Source organism: Mesoplodon densirostris, chromosome 11 (assembly GCF_025265405.1).
Source record: "Mesoplodon densirostris isolate mMesDen1 chromosome 11, mMesDen1 primary haplotype, whole genome shotgun sequence".
Lineage (NCBI taxonomy): Eukaryota > Metazoa > Chordata > Mammalia > Artiodactyla > Ziphiidae > Mesoplodon > Mesoplodon densirostris.
Genome location: NC_082671.1, coordinates 18897398 through 18914533, shown reverse-complemented (window position 1 = coordinate 18914533; position 17136 = coordinate 18897398).

Sequence of the window (17136 nt, the reverse complement as noted above, 5' to 3'; positions counted from 1 at the left end):
CACTTAACAGAAAAGGAACATATACAGGTGCTATAAAATGATCAGATTAGGATTATATGAGAATACTTATAAAACTCCTCATCTTTTTAAAATTCATGAGTAATTAAAATACTAAAATAAATAGAAAAGAGACTTAAAATATCATTTTAATTCTTCTGTTATAAAACCACTTTCTTGTATAAGGTAACAATTTTAATTCCTTTCTGAATAGGTAACAAATGTGTTTGGTTAAAAGACAGTAAACAGTAAGAAAGTGGGTCTCCTTTCTACTCCTTGTCACCTAGGTCTCACTCCCAGAGGAAACCACTGAAACCAGCTGCTTGAGTGTCCTTGGGAAATAAGGAGTGCACGGACAGGTATTGGACAGGTAGCGCTGGTATCAGCATATGTATTCATATTCCTGCTCTATTGGCGGTTTAAGGCCAACCCATGTTTTGATTGGTCAGTCAGCATCCCCCTGAGTACAAACATGTGCAGTACGTGTATAACCTTGTTCTACAAATGTAGCACACTGTTGTATCAATTGCTCTGTTTATTTAATTTACGTGTGATTTTCCACATGCATTCATATAGAGAGCTCTTGATATCTTGTCCTTTCAATGTATTAGCTCGAATCTTCAGAATGTTCTAATTTATAGATGAGTAAACCGAAGTTTAGGAAGATTAAGCAATTTACCTAAAACCACAAAATTGGCAAGTGGTAGAGTCCTGGTTGAACCAGATCTCTCTCAGTCCAAAAACTCTTACAATTTTAAATTCACTAAGAACAATAATAAAGAAAACATAAGTTAACAGAAAAATACAAATTGTCAGCAGTACTGCTGCATTTTCCTGTTCCCTTAGCTTCTAGTCATGATTGACTTGATGAGAATGACAGAAAGAGATGACTGAGGTCAGACTGCAATATACAAAATGTTGGGAATTCACGCAGCAGTTCTAGCAATCTTCCACTAGGTGGCAGAATTTAAAAATATTACTGAAAGCCCAAAGACTACAGCTAACTGCTGCAATGAGATTGGATGTCAAACAAAAGTCTTTAAACTTTGGCCCACACTTGCATTTCCAGTTTTGTTTCGGTTTTTTTTTTTTTTTTTTTGTTGCCCTTGGAAAAGTTCAGGAGCTAAAGCTTTACCATTTCCAGTAAAACTGTCTAATTTGGGGTTCACCCTTCAACTTGCTAATATAGAACTTCAGCTTTAATAAATTACAGTAAATTTGTTTAACCTTATTTTGGGAATTCTGTGTAAGGTCCTTGAAATTGTTCCAAATACCAATTCCACCTCTGGAATTTTGTGGGCTATGCTACAGAGTGGTATTTAAATGGCTGTTCATCTTTATCGTGTCTCAAATGTCTGGGCCATGTGTGAAGTACAAGGTCAGGAAATGCTGATGTGGCATAGGAATCGGTAAGAACTCTGCCTGGAAATAAGAGTAATATTTCCCTAACAGTTAACGTCTTTTACAAACCACTCCACATTTGCCATTTCTCATCACTTTGCAACACTGGACCTTCAATCCAGTCTAACAAACCATTTGCCTTCCTGTGTACATCTCTCTTGCTCCCACCTCCATACTTTACACACACTCTCCCTGTTAAAAAAATTCCTTGGGCTTCCCTGGTGGCGCAGTGGTTGAGAGTCCGTCTGCCGATGCAGGGGACGCAGGTTCGTGCCCCGGTCCGGGAAGATCCCACATGCCGCAGAGCGGCTGGGCCTGTGAGCTATGGCCGCTGGGCCTGCACGTCCAGAGCCTGTGCTCCGCAACGGGAGAGGCCACAACAGTGAGAGGCCCGCATACCGCAAAAAAACAAACAAATAAAAATTCCTTGCTGGGACTTCCCTGGCAGTCCACTGGTTAAGACTCCACGCTTCCACTGCCGGGGGCACGGGTTTGATCCCTGGTGAGGGAACTAAGATCCTGCAAGCCGCATGGCGCGGCCAAAAAAAAATTTTTCTTGCTTCATTCTTTCTCAGCCCAGGTACCCACCGAGGGGAAAAATAATGTTGTCTGCCATCAAGCCATCAGGCTCTGTAGCCCCGTGCCCCCACTCTGTGTACCCTGAGGGGAATTCAGTTTGGAGAAAAGAAGGATACTGGCCCTAGGTAGTTAAGATGCATATTTAAAGAGTCATTTCAATGAGCTCAGACTTTTGTCTCTTCCCATGCATAGTAAAGCACTAAGATCATTAATTTGAGATTTCCGGGTTTTGCAATTAGCAGTAATCTTTTGAGGTTCAACTACATGTTTTTGTTTTGTTTTGTTTTTTCAGCAAAATCTCCGTGGCTCTTCTGTTACCTCTTCAGAACAGTTCCTCAGAGCTATCTGAGAGGCTGTCAACCAAGTTATAGCCCTCAGGAAGGTCCCCAAATAAATCATAACTCACAACTTTTAGGTTGTGCATTTTTCTTCAGTCAACACTACCTTGCTTCAAAAAGTCTCTTCAAAAAACATACTCTAGGCGTTTTCTTGACTAAGTTTATGTTCCTCTTTTGCATCTTCGCTCAGAACTTATGAAACCAATTTTCCATAATAACTTACATTTTCATATATGTTTATCCTACAATTTTTCAAGTCAACATTTATTCCATATACTTTAAAAACTGTTCTGAGGTTTTTATACTTCCAAAGAGTCATCTGTGGCCAATTTGTTTTCTCATATTAAATATTTTTAGAATACACATTCCTTCAGAGTTGGGGTTTCTTCCAAAGAGAGGAATTTATGTTTGCAAGGCACTCTGAATCAAATGTGCATAATATTCACATTTTCCTTTTTTCGTCCTTTGCTATTTTTTTGTGCAAATTATTACTGCAGTATGATATACATACAGAAACGTGGGTACATCACAGGCATACAGATGATAAGTTCTCAAAGTAAACATACCTACAGAGCAAAACTTAAATCTAGAGACTTAACATTCTCAGAACCAGAAGCTCCATCAAGGCCTAGTGGACAAAAAATGTCACCTGCCACATCAGTAAACAGAGAATGTTGCAGCCATCAAGCTATCAGCCACTGCAGCCATTCCGACTGTGTGCCCTGAGGGGACTCAGGAAGGAGAAAAGCAGGATACTGGCCCTAGATAGTTAAGATGCACGTCAAGGAATGATTTCAAGGAGCCCAGAATCTTGCATCTTCCCATACATAGAAAAGGGCTAAATTCATTAACTTGAGATGTCTGATTTTCTTTAATTAACAGTAATCTTTTGATGTTTGAGTACCTGGGCTTTTTTGCAAAAATACCTGTATGTCCTGGCTCCTGTCTTACCTCTTTGAAACAGTCCCTCAGAGCTCTCTGAGAGGCTGTCTCCTGGGTTTAAGTCCTCAGTATGTCTGCCAAATAAAGCACCATTTTCAACTTTTAAGTTGTGCATTTTTTTTTTTTCAGTCAACAGCATCTTACAGTCACAACTCTCTTTAACCAGTATGCTGACTTCTAACACCATAAATTCACATCTAACTTTAAGAAGCATAAATAATCTGGCACACTTGTAATAGGTGGAAACATGACTATATGTAGAATAAATATAACTAACTAGTGGTTGTACTTCATCTCCATTTATTTATGTCATCCTCACAATAACCCTGTGAGTTATGTCCTCCCTTTTTTGTAATTTTCAGATAAAGAAACTAAATATTAGAGCAAAAACAGCATTTTCTAAAGGGTACCCAGCCAGTTAATGGCAAAAGTGTGATTCAAAATGTGCTTTTTCCTACTCCAGAGATCCCATTCTTAATCACTGTGCTCTACTTTCCACGTATAAGAAAATACATTTCAAAAACAAATATAATCAATGAAATGATCATTTACTCTTGGAGTGTTTCAGAAGAGAAAAGAAAAATAAGTTGATAATAAGGTACATGTCATAAATACAGGCAAGCAGGGAGGGAAAGAAGTTTCTACCAAAGAGAAAGTGTTGATTCATTAAGATAAAGTCCATTATATTCTCCCTTACTTATGGTATCTTTTAAAATTAAACCCATCCGTTGTATTATTTTCTTTCTGTCAATTTCATTGAGGGATAAGTAGAGTCATGGTAAACCTGAAGTGCTCAGACATGATTAAGTAGCTGAGTAAAGGGGGAAAAAAGTAAGAATTAATTAATTTAGGAAATGTCCATGCTTACTATTTGTCTCCCATAATGCATTTGTATCTCATACACATTCTTCTTTGTCCCCTCTAGGTGCACCATCACCACGTCAGGCAGAAAAATCCAATCTTCTTTTAGAAAGGGTCAGTAACTATTTTCAAACAAACAAAAAGACCTTTTAAAAAAGTATCATTGAAAGAAACTGAGTGTGTTCTAGGCAGGAAAAAATACATTTCTGACCTAATTCGGATAGTACAATTTTCCCCAAGATCATCTATTTACTCTTAAATACATGCTAGCAGGCTGAGTGTGTAACAGTGCACATATAACGAGGCATGAAATAGTTACATAGGAAACTCCCAGGCAGCTGGGAAGATTTGTGACCCAGTAAAAATGAAAGAGGTGCTCCATGGAACTGTAGAGCTCTACACCCTAAACACCTTTAGATTTAAGAGTTTACATGGATTTGTGTAGTGGCTGCTAGGTACAAAAATAGTTTAGTCTGTGCATCCTGGAAGTCCTAATCACCCAATATGGAGCAACCAGAAATTTACTTGGCTGGAGACTTCAGATCAGTGCAGTGGTTTTCACTCATCGACAATGGGTTTCCCAATGGTTGGGAATTGCTGGAATAAATGTCCCAGAGATCCTTTAACCCTTTCAGAGTTATCTGCATTTTAAAAGTTTATAGCTAAAGAAGTATCCATCCACATTTTAAGTACTGAGAGAGAGAGAGAGAGAAAGAGAGAGAGGGAGAGAGAGAGAGAGAGAACTTTTTGGAAACTGCTGATAAGATATCTGGATTGTCTCCCTTAGAAAAATGCACATGTGCTTATATAGACTAGTTTATATAAAAATTCAAAGCCCTGGGCTTCCCTGGTGGCGCAGTGGTTGAGAATCTGCCTGCCAATGCAGGGGACACGGGTTCGAGCCCTGGTCTGGGAGGATCCCACATGCCGCGGAGCAACTGGGCCCGTGAGCCACAACTACTGAGCCTGAGCATCTGGAGCCTGTGCTCCGCGACGGGAGAGGCCACGACAGTGAGAGGTCCGCACACCGCGATGAAGAGTAGCCCCTGCTCGCCGCAACCGGAGAAAGCTCCTGCACAGAAACGAAGACCCAATGCAGCCAAAACAATAAATAAATAAATAAAGTGAATTTATTAAAAAAAAAAAAAAAATTCAAAGCCCTGATGCTTTTACTGAAAGGTTAGGAAGAATTCCATCTATCGATATGATTTTAGGCAGTGTAAAAAGGTAAACTAAAACTTTTCAGGAAATATGGAACTTTAGGAACAGAGGACATTCCCTGGTTTAAACGCACATGCAGCCTGGGTTTCTGGGTTAAAGAAGATGTGTCTTGAGTTTTCATCGGCTCCCTTGCACTTCATGCTCCGGCAACTCAAGATCTCTGGTCACCCCCCAGCTTACAGTCCCCCCCACGTCTCAGTGCCTGTGCTCTTGTTTGCCCCTCCTTCTCTCCTCTCTCTTCTTCTCCTCTCCTAAGGTTGAGCTGAAGTGTACTCAGCTCGATCTTAGGAGTGAGTACGAACCTCCCTTTTCCAGGAAGGCTTCCCTGACTTGCCTAAGCCCTCTGTGCTCACAGGCTAAGCCAGATGCCCCAAGGATCCCCTGCTCGTGAACGCATCATTTCATACCATCTCTAGAATCTAAGCAGTTTGCGTGCAGGAACTGTGAGTGATTTAACTTGGTGTCCTCAGGTCTTAACACAGTGCCTGGAACTTAGAAACGTTTCTGAATGAACGAATAAGTGCATATATACAGATGATACATACACTCAGTGTTTGGATCCAGGTGGCTGAAAGTTCAGACTCCTTTGAACCTATTTTCAGAACTTGAAACAATATCACTGCCTTTGAATGGGCTTGCTTAAAAGGAGCATGTACTCATTAATAAATAATCGCATCTTCTCTCTTGAGGTCAGCAAAACAGCTCCTTCTGACGGGTTCCTGAGTGATCAGTGTTTGATAAATAAATTTTTACAGCAAACATTTCCCATTTCCTTTTCTTACACTTTTCATTATTATTGTTTAAATCGATATACATGTGTATGGTATAAAATGTAAAAAGCTACCAAAAGATATACAGTGAAATGTAAATTTCTTCCCCACACACTCCCAGTTCCTCAATTTCCTCCCCCAAAGCAACCACCATTAGCAGTATTCATAGTCTAGGCATAGAACAATATTTTTCATTACATTTTTGGATGTACATTCAAGAGAAAGAATTTGCTTATGGCCCAAAAATTCTCAATCTTGGACAGCTGCTGAAAGGACCAGCATGCTCTAGAGGTGCTTCCTTATGGACAGGCTGTAAGGGTTCCAGGCAAATCTATCCAGGAAATAGCTAGAAATAGAGGTCTGAGGCCTAGAGAGAGTTCTGAGCAGCAGGTAGAAATCATTAGGAAGAGATTGCTGATACCATTGGGATGATGCAATATCCCAAGAAGCATAGAGGAAGATGAGAGCCTGGCATCACACCAGAATCAAGGACAGGTCCAATACTGAGGACAGATGCAAGAAGAGCTAATAGTCAAACCCAGGCAGGATCAGATAAGGATTGTCTTAGTTTGAGCTGCTACAACAGAATGCCACAGACTGGGTGGCTAAAGTTTTTTTCTCACAGTTCTGGAGTCTGGGAAGTCCAAGATCAGAGTGCCAGGGGATCCAATGCCTGGCGAGAGCCCACTTCCTGGTTAATACATGGCTACTGTCTTCTCTCTGAGTCCTCACACAACAGAAGGGGCAGGGAGATCCCTGGGGTGTCTTTTATAAGACACAAATCCCATTCATGAGGAGCTCCACACTCAGGCTCATCATTTTTCAATGGCCCTCCTTCCAAATACTATCACTGGGGATTAAGTTTCAACATGAATTTTGGAGTGACTCAAACATTCAGTCTATAACAGGGATGAATTAATAATGATAGTTTTTGAAACATTAAAGTAAGAGCAAATTTTGTACTCTGGACACTAAATTACACTGAGAGGCACTATCGGATACTGAAAGGTCAGCACTGTAGGATACTGAAAACAGAGGGAGTCAAGAAAGTGGTAATAGCACAGGGAGAGAGGCAAACAAATTTTATCCATCAATATTTATTGAATGGTTACCATACACCAGGAATGTGGGAATGCAACAACGAACAATACAGGTTTTTGTTCTGTCCTCTTACAGGTTCCTATCTTGGTGCAACTGTAACTCTAAGAGAATGCCCTGAGATAACCTTCCCTCCTCACGCTGGTGGAATATTCAAAGTAGAGACACTAGTCTCAGGTTGCCCTGATACACATAAATCATCCACTTGAGTTTAAGAGGATTTTGAAAGCCTTGTAAACACTCATCACCCAACCTGCTCAAGACCTGTGCCTAGAAAGAGAAGTTAGGACTACAGTAGGGGAGGTACGTTAAAGCACATCAAAGAAAAAGACAAAGACAAAGAGGAAAATGAAGGAGGACAAGGTAGAGGAGAAAACAAGTAGTAGCAAGAACAGCAAAAGGGTCTGAGGCTTCCACGTTTTCATGTAATCTTCATTCATCCAACCATTTAAAAGTAAAAATAAATCATTAAATGATTTTTTACCACATGCCTTACATTGTTTTAGCACTGAAAACGCAGAGATGGAAGATAGGCTTCTAGAAGTTTGCGTTCACAGATAAATTAACAGACTCCGAATGTTGGTGAGTCACTATAGAGCATCACACCTTTTCAGAAAGCTTTTCCACAGGCTCAGATACACCAATGTTGCGGCCATATGGATATATGTACAAGGTGCAAAGGAAGCAGTAAGAGAGATGCTCCCCCACTGTTGGGGTTAAGAAAAGATTCCAGGAATTTCAGACCAGGAATTATTAGTTCTCTCTTGGTTGCAGTTTTAGGGCATATCCTGCACATATTTTCTCTAATTTGAGCTTCACCAACAAGCCAATGCCATTCTTGTGCCCATTTTGCAGATGAATAGTGTTCAGAAAGATGACATTGCCCGCTCACTTTTTTTTTTTTTTTTGCAGTATGCGGGCCTCTCACTGTTGTGGCCTCTCCCGTTGTGGAGCACAGGCTCCGGACTCGCAGGCTCAGCGGCCATGGCTCACGGGCCCAGCCGCTTCACGGCATGTGGGTTCTTCCCAGACCGGGGCACGAACCCATGTCCCCTGCATAGGCAGGCGGACTCTCAACCACTGCGCCACCAGGGAAGCCCTGCCCACTCACTTTGACATAGCTAACAGTGGGAAAGCCTGGATTCAAGCCCAGAGTGTCTAGCTGAGAATGTACATTTGTGATCACCACCCTCAGTGCCTCCTTTATTTGCCTATCACCTTGATCCAAGCATTTGGCATGGAACTATATATGTCTTCTTTCAGGAGTGGGGTAAAGGAGATGAGATTAGGGAGTCAAAGGTAAATGTTTAGACTCTTTGGAGGTTTAGAACAGTTTTCCACAAAATGTGTGTTTTGGAAACTTGTATCAGAGTCACATGGATATTTATGAAATACACAGACTCTTGAACTCTACCCCTCACCCACTGAAATGGAATTTTTCCATATGAGATGTTTGAGAAACATTGGCTTCAAGTGTGACACTGGAATGCTTTAAAAAATCCCACTACTATAATTCCAAAATGATGAATGTGGTACAGTTTTAAAGGAAAATTCAAAATCCTCCAAAATCCCTCTAAATATATGATGCCAGGAATGTCAGCCTGGATCTTAACCATTTAAAACACCTATTTTACGGCATGGACATATATACACTACCAAACGTAAGGTAGATAGCTAGTGGGAAGCAGCCGCATAGCACAGGGAGATCAGCTCGGTTCTTTGTGACTGCCTGGAGGGGTGGGATAGGGAGGGTGGGAGGGAGACGCAAAAGGGAGGGGATATGGGAACATATGTATATGTATAACTGATTAAATTTGTAAAATAAAAATAAAAAATAAAATAAAATAAAATAAAATAAAATAAAAATAAAAATAAATAAAACACCTATTTTATTCTGACATAGTAGAAAATTGAGAATTTTCCTCAACGCTTGCTTATGAAAAGAGGATCTCAAGCCACAGTAGAGTAAATGATACTGGCAGGACTTGCAAATGTAAACAACTGGAAACTAACCAAAATAGGAGAAACAACAGTTTTTAGACATTGGAAAGCAGGCATGACAAGACCATGATCCCTGAAAAAAAAAAGAAAAAAAAAAAAAAGAAAAGAAGATGAGCCTTATAGTTGACCTTACTTTCTTCCTGGAAGCATTTTTTGGATCACAGTGTTAGTAGAAGGAGTCCAAGTAGAGCACTAACATCTCACTGGGTTGAAGAGACAGGGATTGGTATTCCAGAAAGTCAAGGCAGCTGGAATAGGTGGGACACACATAAGATATGAAGTCACCAAAGAACAACTGCCAAGAAATGTAACTGGGTGACTCCCAGAACCCAAATGAGATTTGGTGATATTCAAATCCTGATCGGCCATTGTGTAGAAATCTTGTTGAAGACCCAGGGTCTCAGTACATACCCTAGAAGTCTAACAACTTGTTAAGACATGTAAACCAGCCATAGAGTAAAACTACTTTAGAACTGCTCTAACAGAGCTTAAAACAAGCCTCAGTAGGATCAAGCTGATCCACAAGTAACTTAAATGCCCTCTAAACAGACTTCAACACCCTTTGTAGAATGTAGCAAAATCTAGAGACTTTAACATGGTAGCATTCACAATTACAACATCCAGCATCCAACAAAAAATTGCTTGATATGGGAAGAAGCAGGGAAAAAACTCAGTCAGTACAAACAGAAAACATAAATGACAAAATGGTTGAACTTTACACACACACACACACATGCACACACTCAAAGACATAAAGGAAAATATGAATATAAATAAAAGAGCAATTGAAACTATGAAAAGAACCAAATGGAATTTCCAAAGATGAATATATAATTTCTAAAATTTAAAATATACTGGATGGACTTGAAGCAGATTAGAAACTACAGAAGAAAATTTCAGTGAACTGGAAAAAGTAACTATACAACTATACAAACTGAGACATAAAGAGAACAAAAAAGCTGACTTGTGGGACTGTATCAAGCAGACTAACACAGATGATTTCATGACCTCCTGGGCTTAATTCTTACCATCACCATATGTACATTTGGGGCCAATTGATTTGACCTCTCTGTGCCCCAAATTCCCCAACTTTCAAACAGGGAGAGTAATAGCACCTGGATTAAAGGGTTTTCATGAGGATTAAACATGCTTATATATGTTAATATAGGTAAGGTAATCACACAGTAATCAATGAATTTTAACAATTTTTATTAAATTCCAAAATAAGAGAAAAAAATTGATCATGGTAAGTTATTCTTAAATGGTGATCTAAGATTTTCAAAATTTGAAACTAGAAGATATAATTTACCAAAAATAAAACAATTATTATGAAAGAAAAATAATTTACTTCTGAAAAGGAATAGGATTTATTGGAATCTTATTGTATATTAACAAAGTTTTAACTATTGTTTAATTTTAAGATGTGGAGACAGGAAGGATGCAAAATAAATGGTTAACAGTGATTACTTCTAAGGAGAAGAATTGGGAGATGGGGAAACTGAGGACTTTTGCTTTCTACTTTGCATATTTTTACAAATTTTCAATTCTTTTTAAAATCATGGAGCATTTATAGAATAAAGTTAGGAGAATTGAAATGAGATGACCTGGTAGTACGTTATCAATTAGCCAGAAATTGGCTGATGTTTTCTTCCACCTCTGGCTTTACTATGATTCCGTTGCCTCCTAAGATTGTCACCCTTCTTCATTAAATACTATTAGAAAATTGTCTCAAGGTCCATAGCAACAGTACACTATTGACTATATTGCCAAGATTATATTGGGCCATTCAAAGCACTCAGTATTGCCTCTAACACATAGCAAGTCTCAATAAATCCTAGTGCTCTTATGTCGCACTCCCAAATCACACCCATTTTTTCATTTAATGAGCAACATCAAGATTCTGGATTTTAGAGATTGCTTTTGGTGCACCTGTTTTTCTGTAACTTTTTTTTTTCAGTTGAGTTTTGTTTGTTGTTGTTTTCCTTCTTTTCTTTCTTTTTTTCCCTATCCGCTAAGATCAGAGAAAACAAAATGAGACAATTTTTTAAAAGACTTTTTAATTTAAAGCCAGATGAGAAAAGTATTTCTTATTCTTTTTTTTCTAAAAAAGTACCAATGAGCTTTTGGAGTGGAGGGTAAACACAGCTGCAGGGCAATTGCTTTCAGAAACCCATTAAGCGAAAGGATTTCAGCCACTAGGGATGGATGAGTGGTAGAAATAAATTCCTTTGTGGTGCACAAAAGCACTGCAGAAAGTTGCATTTTAACCTGCCTTAAATAATCAGCAAGACATAATACCTAACTTAAATACACAGTCTACCGCCAAAATGCCTGAGGCATATGTTCTTTGCAACATTTCTACTCTAAAAGTGAAAGAATATTCCTTGAGTCTATCGACGCTGCCTAAAAACCTGGGTAATGCTTGATATATTTTAAAGTATTTATGTTTATTTTCTAGTTAAATTATCTGTGGACATTGTACAAATTGTTCAATATAAATAAATGTATATTTTATAAAAGCACTCAGATGCATATAAAAACCGGAGAAACCTGAATGAGGTCCATAGTTTAATTTATAGTAGTGTACCAATCTCAATGTGTTGGTTTAAATAATATACAAAGGTTAAATAAGATGTTACATTGGAGGAAGCTGAGTGATGGATATATGGGAACTTTCCAAATGATTTTGCAACTTTCTGTGAGTCTAAAATAATTTCAAAATAAGAAGGTTTTAAAAATCACCTATACTTTGAATATTTTGGTGTTGAAACAAATAAGGTCAGCATGATTTTAAAATGGACAAAGAATGTGTCAGTGAGAACCCTGCCTTTGGTCAGTGATTTGTTTACCTGAAAAATTCCAGGGAAGGGGTTCAAATGCCATCACCTGGTTTTTCTCTTGTCTGCTGTCCCCCAATTCTTATTTCTCCTAGTTGGTTCCAGTTTCAGACAGGCTCTTCTCTTAAGAAGCTCCAGTGCATCGTAGGAGAGGAAGGGATGAGAACAGGACAGAAAACTGTGGGCTGGTTTCACAAGATGAATAGTTACTAAGTGGAAAAAAACAAAACAAATTTCCACTGCAACAGATGAGCAGAGATATGGAAAGTTTAAAAACAAAATAAAACAAAAAAAACCCTAAAGAAACCATGTGTTCCGTAAATATTCAAAAGATATATATCTTGACCAATAATCAAAATTACATAAATTTAGAACAAAATTCCATTTTCATCTGACAAACTGGAAAAACTAAAACATTAAGTAAGACATACAGAGGCTGGGAAGCGTAAAAGGGTACAAGCCTTCTAGAAAACAATTTGTTCATATCCTTTGGCCCAGTAATTTCACTTTCAGTGATTCTAAGGAAGGAATTAAAAATACAGATAATGACTATGTACAGGGACATTTATGCAATTTTTTTATCATAGTGAAAAGCATAATGTCTCAAAATTTGGGGATAATTGAATAAACATAGTGTTTCTGAATGACTGAATACTTGTAAACTTCCAGGTTTCTTGTAATATTTAACGTAATATTTTTAAAAAGGAAACAAATATGTATAAATCTATATTTTAAGAATTATCCTCAAATTTTAAAACAGTTTTCTTACTAGCTGTATGACCTTGGGCAGAATATTAACCTTCTGTGTCTCAGTTTCCTCATCTGTAGAATGCAGATAATTAGAGTGACTTATAGGCTTGAAATGAGGATTAAATGAGTTACTACAAGTCAAATAAATATTGCATGTTGTTAATTCATGTAATTGCATATATTACATGCTTTTTGATGTATTATATGCCTGGCACATAGTATTACTTTTTACAATAAATGAAAGCTTTTTTTTATTATATAAAACAAATGCTTTGGTGTGTATTGCTTTACAGAACTCTTAGAAAACTTTAGTGAAGTAGACCCCAGGATTTTCCAGTTAAAAATCTCAGTGATAACACTTTCCACGTTACAAATAGACATGCTTTAAAGGACTACATACTCATTCATAGTTTAACTGAGTACAAGGAAAGAAGGGAAAGAGCAGGTAGGCTTCAGAAGAATTCAAGAATTGAGGAAGGAGACGCAATTGCATCCAGACAGGGTGTGAGAGGGAAAGGGCGGAGGGCCATTTAGTTTATTACAAGCATTTTCATTCCATTTAATTCTTTATTTTTATTTGCTAAAAATAAAAAAAATAATAATATTTTGAAATGTGTAGGACCAGAACAGAGAAAAACTACTCATCTTCTTCAGGGTCTCTAAAATAATAAGAAAAGAAGCTATAGAAGAAAACCCTTGGCAGCACAAAGAGTAAGAGGCCATGATTCCAGGAATGGGAAATGTCGATGGAGGACTTCACACAAGGAAGACCTTGGCAATGCCCTGAAGGGGTGTAGGATGAACTCTTCCCAGAAAGCATCACCCAGGGAACTCAAGGGCACCTCCTTGTAAGCAGTAGGAAAGTTCTGCTTTCTGACTGGCTCTGCTGGAGCTGGCCAGCCTGAAAGATCACCTTCAGGCAAAAATTGTGAGCTCTAATCTGGTGTATAATTCACTCTGTGTGAATATTTTCTTCTCAATATCACCTTAACTGGAGCAAACTCTTACCAAGGCAAGAGTTACCAGAGGTGCTTTTCAAAGACTTATCCCCTCTCCCAGCAGAGGAGCATTTTTCCATGAGTGGGACATGGTTAGTCAAAGAATTACCCACTGATATTTTTCAGACACCCAGAGAAAACAACCTCCAAGAACAAGAGAAGTAAAAATGCATGCGTGTTCTTTGGTTGGAACCCAGGAGTCTGTTACCAACAACATCACTTCTAAACATCTGTCATTCAGGGACTTCCCTGGTGGCATAGTGGTTAACAATCTGCCTGCCAATGCAGGGGACACAGGTCCAATCCCTGGTCCGGGAAGATCCCACATGCTGCAGAGCCACTAAGCCCGTGCACCACAACCCCTGAAGCCTGTGCACCCTAGAGCCTGCGCTCCACAACTACTGAGCCCATGCGCCACAACTACTGAAGCCCGTGTGCTCTAGGGCCCGTGTATCAGAATTACTGAGACTGCATGTCACAACTACTGAAGCCTGCACACCTAGAGCCCGTGCTCCGCAACAAGAGAAGCCACCACAATGAGAAGCCTGCGCACCACAACGAAAAGTAACCCCTGCTCACCGCAACTAGAGAAAGCCTGCATGCAGCAATGAAGACCCAATGCAGGCAAAAATAAATAATAAAAATAAAATTAAACATCTATCATTCAGGTACACTAAGGGGCCCCATGCTTCTTAGGACAAACTAGTCCATACCCAACTAGATTCCAACATAGGTCATTTCAAAACTACTTGTATAACTCAGAATACCATTACCTCCCTTTGAAAAGGAATAGCTAATACGTACACAGAAAAGGCACTCCAAGTTACAACTATCCAGTGAATGGCTGGACAATTAAACTTTCAATTTTCTTCTTTCCCCCCTGTCATGATGTCTCTCCCTGGCCACATTTGTTTCTTGTAGTTAGAGATACCCACCAACGTCGGTTCTTCATTTTATAAGCAAATATTGCTATTAGAGTATCAACTTGAGTGACAACCCACCAAGCAGAAGCTCAGCTTCAAGGGGCCTATCTGAAACATGCCTAAGAATTGGGAAATAAAGAAAAATGGCAAAAATCATATATATACATACATGTGTATATATATATATATATATATATATATATATATATATATATATATATATATATATATGCCTGTTTGTGTGTGTAAACGAGTCTGAATCCAGGGATGCTTCCTAAATCCTTGCTCATATTATGCCCCAAGGTTAATAAATATCTAGCTGGGAGAAACACAAGTATCTTATCAGATACTATGTTACTTGGAGATAAAAAGATGAATAAAATACTCTAAAGGAATTTATAGTTCTAATAAGATTAATCTGGTTTCATGAACACAGAAGAACAAAAGCAGAAAAATAGAATTAAAAGAATTCCCACAGGCAGATGCACAGATAGCGGCAAGACCAAAGCTGTTTCTGGTTCTATTCTTAACTCACAGAGTAACATGAGGCCAGTCACTCAAACTCTGGGTATTCATTTGGGTTAGATTATGTCAAAACTACTATCCCATTCTAAAATTCTATGAATTTTGTTTTTAAAGCAGTTGAGAGTCTGACAACAGGATTTTTTTTTTTTAAGGCACAAGGTGTGAACAAAACAAAACAAAACAGCATTTTGGGGTGATTTACTATAGAAGCAAAGTACTCTACCCTCAGAAGTAGGCTTTAGCATGGCACATAAATCATTCACATAGGCCCACAGGCAGGAAAAGTCCAGATAAAACAATTGTGTATTAATGGGCTTTTATATTCTTTATCCTATTATTTTTTATTAACTTGTTTATTATCTATGATCTTGTCCATGCCTGTCATATATTTATGTTTCAATAAATATTTTTTGAAAGAAATAATCATATTTTTTAATCATATATGTTTCAATAAATATTTTTTGAAAGAAATAATCTCTTTTGATGATTTTTGACTCACATTCAGTTTTGTAACCAGATTTCTGGTAATTTTTAAGCTGTATCTCTAAATGGACTGGTTTAGTATTCACTACCTGTAAGGCTTTTTCCATGACACCAAGCAGTTCTTCAATTTTCAGGCCGCAGTGACTGGGTGTCCCACAAATTTAACACAGTTCTCAGACTGTCTACCTGGAGATAGCATCAGGTCCCATGGGTTAAGGGCTCAGTCCCACAAGACTACCGCACTTCAGACACCAACCCACAAGTCCAGGTTGCTACTGTGCTTCTGACTGACTGGCTATAGATCAGAGGTTTCTACAACCCCCTTCTTGTGTTGGATTAATTTGCTAGAGCAGCTCACAGAACTCAGAGAAAACACTTACACATTTTCCAGTTTATTATAAAGGATATTATGAACAATACAGATGAATGGGGGAGGTTTGGAAGGGTCCTGAGCACACGAGCTTCTGTTCTAGTGGAACTGGGGTGTCCCACCCTCCAAGGCATATTTACCAACCCAGAATGATTTCTTAAAGAATGGAATGCTATAGGGTGTAAGGGAGAAAAAACTTTTTCTCCATCCTTTAAGGGTCCCTGGCTGGGTCTGAAAAGCAAACTGACAAAGACAGGTTAACAAGAGAAAAGTGTACAAATTTTATTAAACTTTTATGTGTACATGGGAGCCCTCACAAAAGAATGAAGCCCTCAAGAAGTGACCAGAGGAGGGAACTTTTATATCTTTTAGACAAAGAAACAATAAATCTGTGAAGAATTTAACAAGACAGGGGGGTTTGGGCTAGGGGTACTAAATGGTAAAGAAGTAGCTAGAAAGATAAAGGTTAGTTTTAACAAAGTTTGTTTATACAGACTTCCCTTCCTCCTGGTACAGGGAGGGTACATTTCACATGGGAAATTTATCTCCTGCTCTCAGGGAAGAAGGGTGAAGTAGGGGGGAGGGGAGATCAGAATAAGCTTCCTGCTTCTGCTGTTTCCTCAAACCCCTTCAGTTTAAGATATCCAATATGCCAAGGTACCATATTTTGGGGTAGCATGTCATGAACCCCATCAGGGGAGTATATTGTATGAATCGTATATAAAATTGTCTTTCACACTTCATACTGAAAAGAATAACTCCCCCCGTTATAAAATTCTCAAAAATCTTTGAGGCAGGTAATATGTGCTGTCCTGGCATTCAGAGCTACAGATGGAGAACTCAGTCCGATCAATCAGATTAGTAACTTATTGTGGAGGGGATGGAAATGAGGGTGGAGGAAAGAAATATTTTTTCTTCTTTTTTTTTCCTGTCCCCTCTCCCTCCCAAAGATACACAGTAGCTGGGGTGGAAAGAAGGAAAAACTGCAGAGATATTTAGAAGTCTACAGGAGATGTAGAGTGACTGTTCTGGAAAGCAGGTG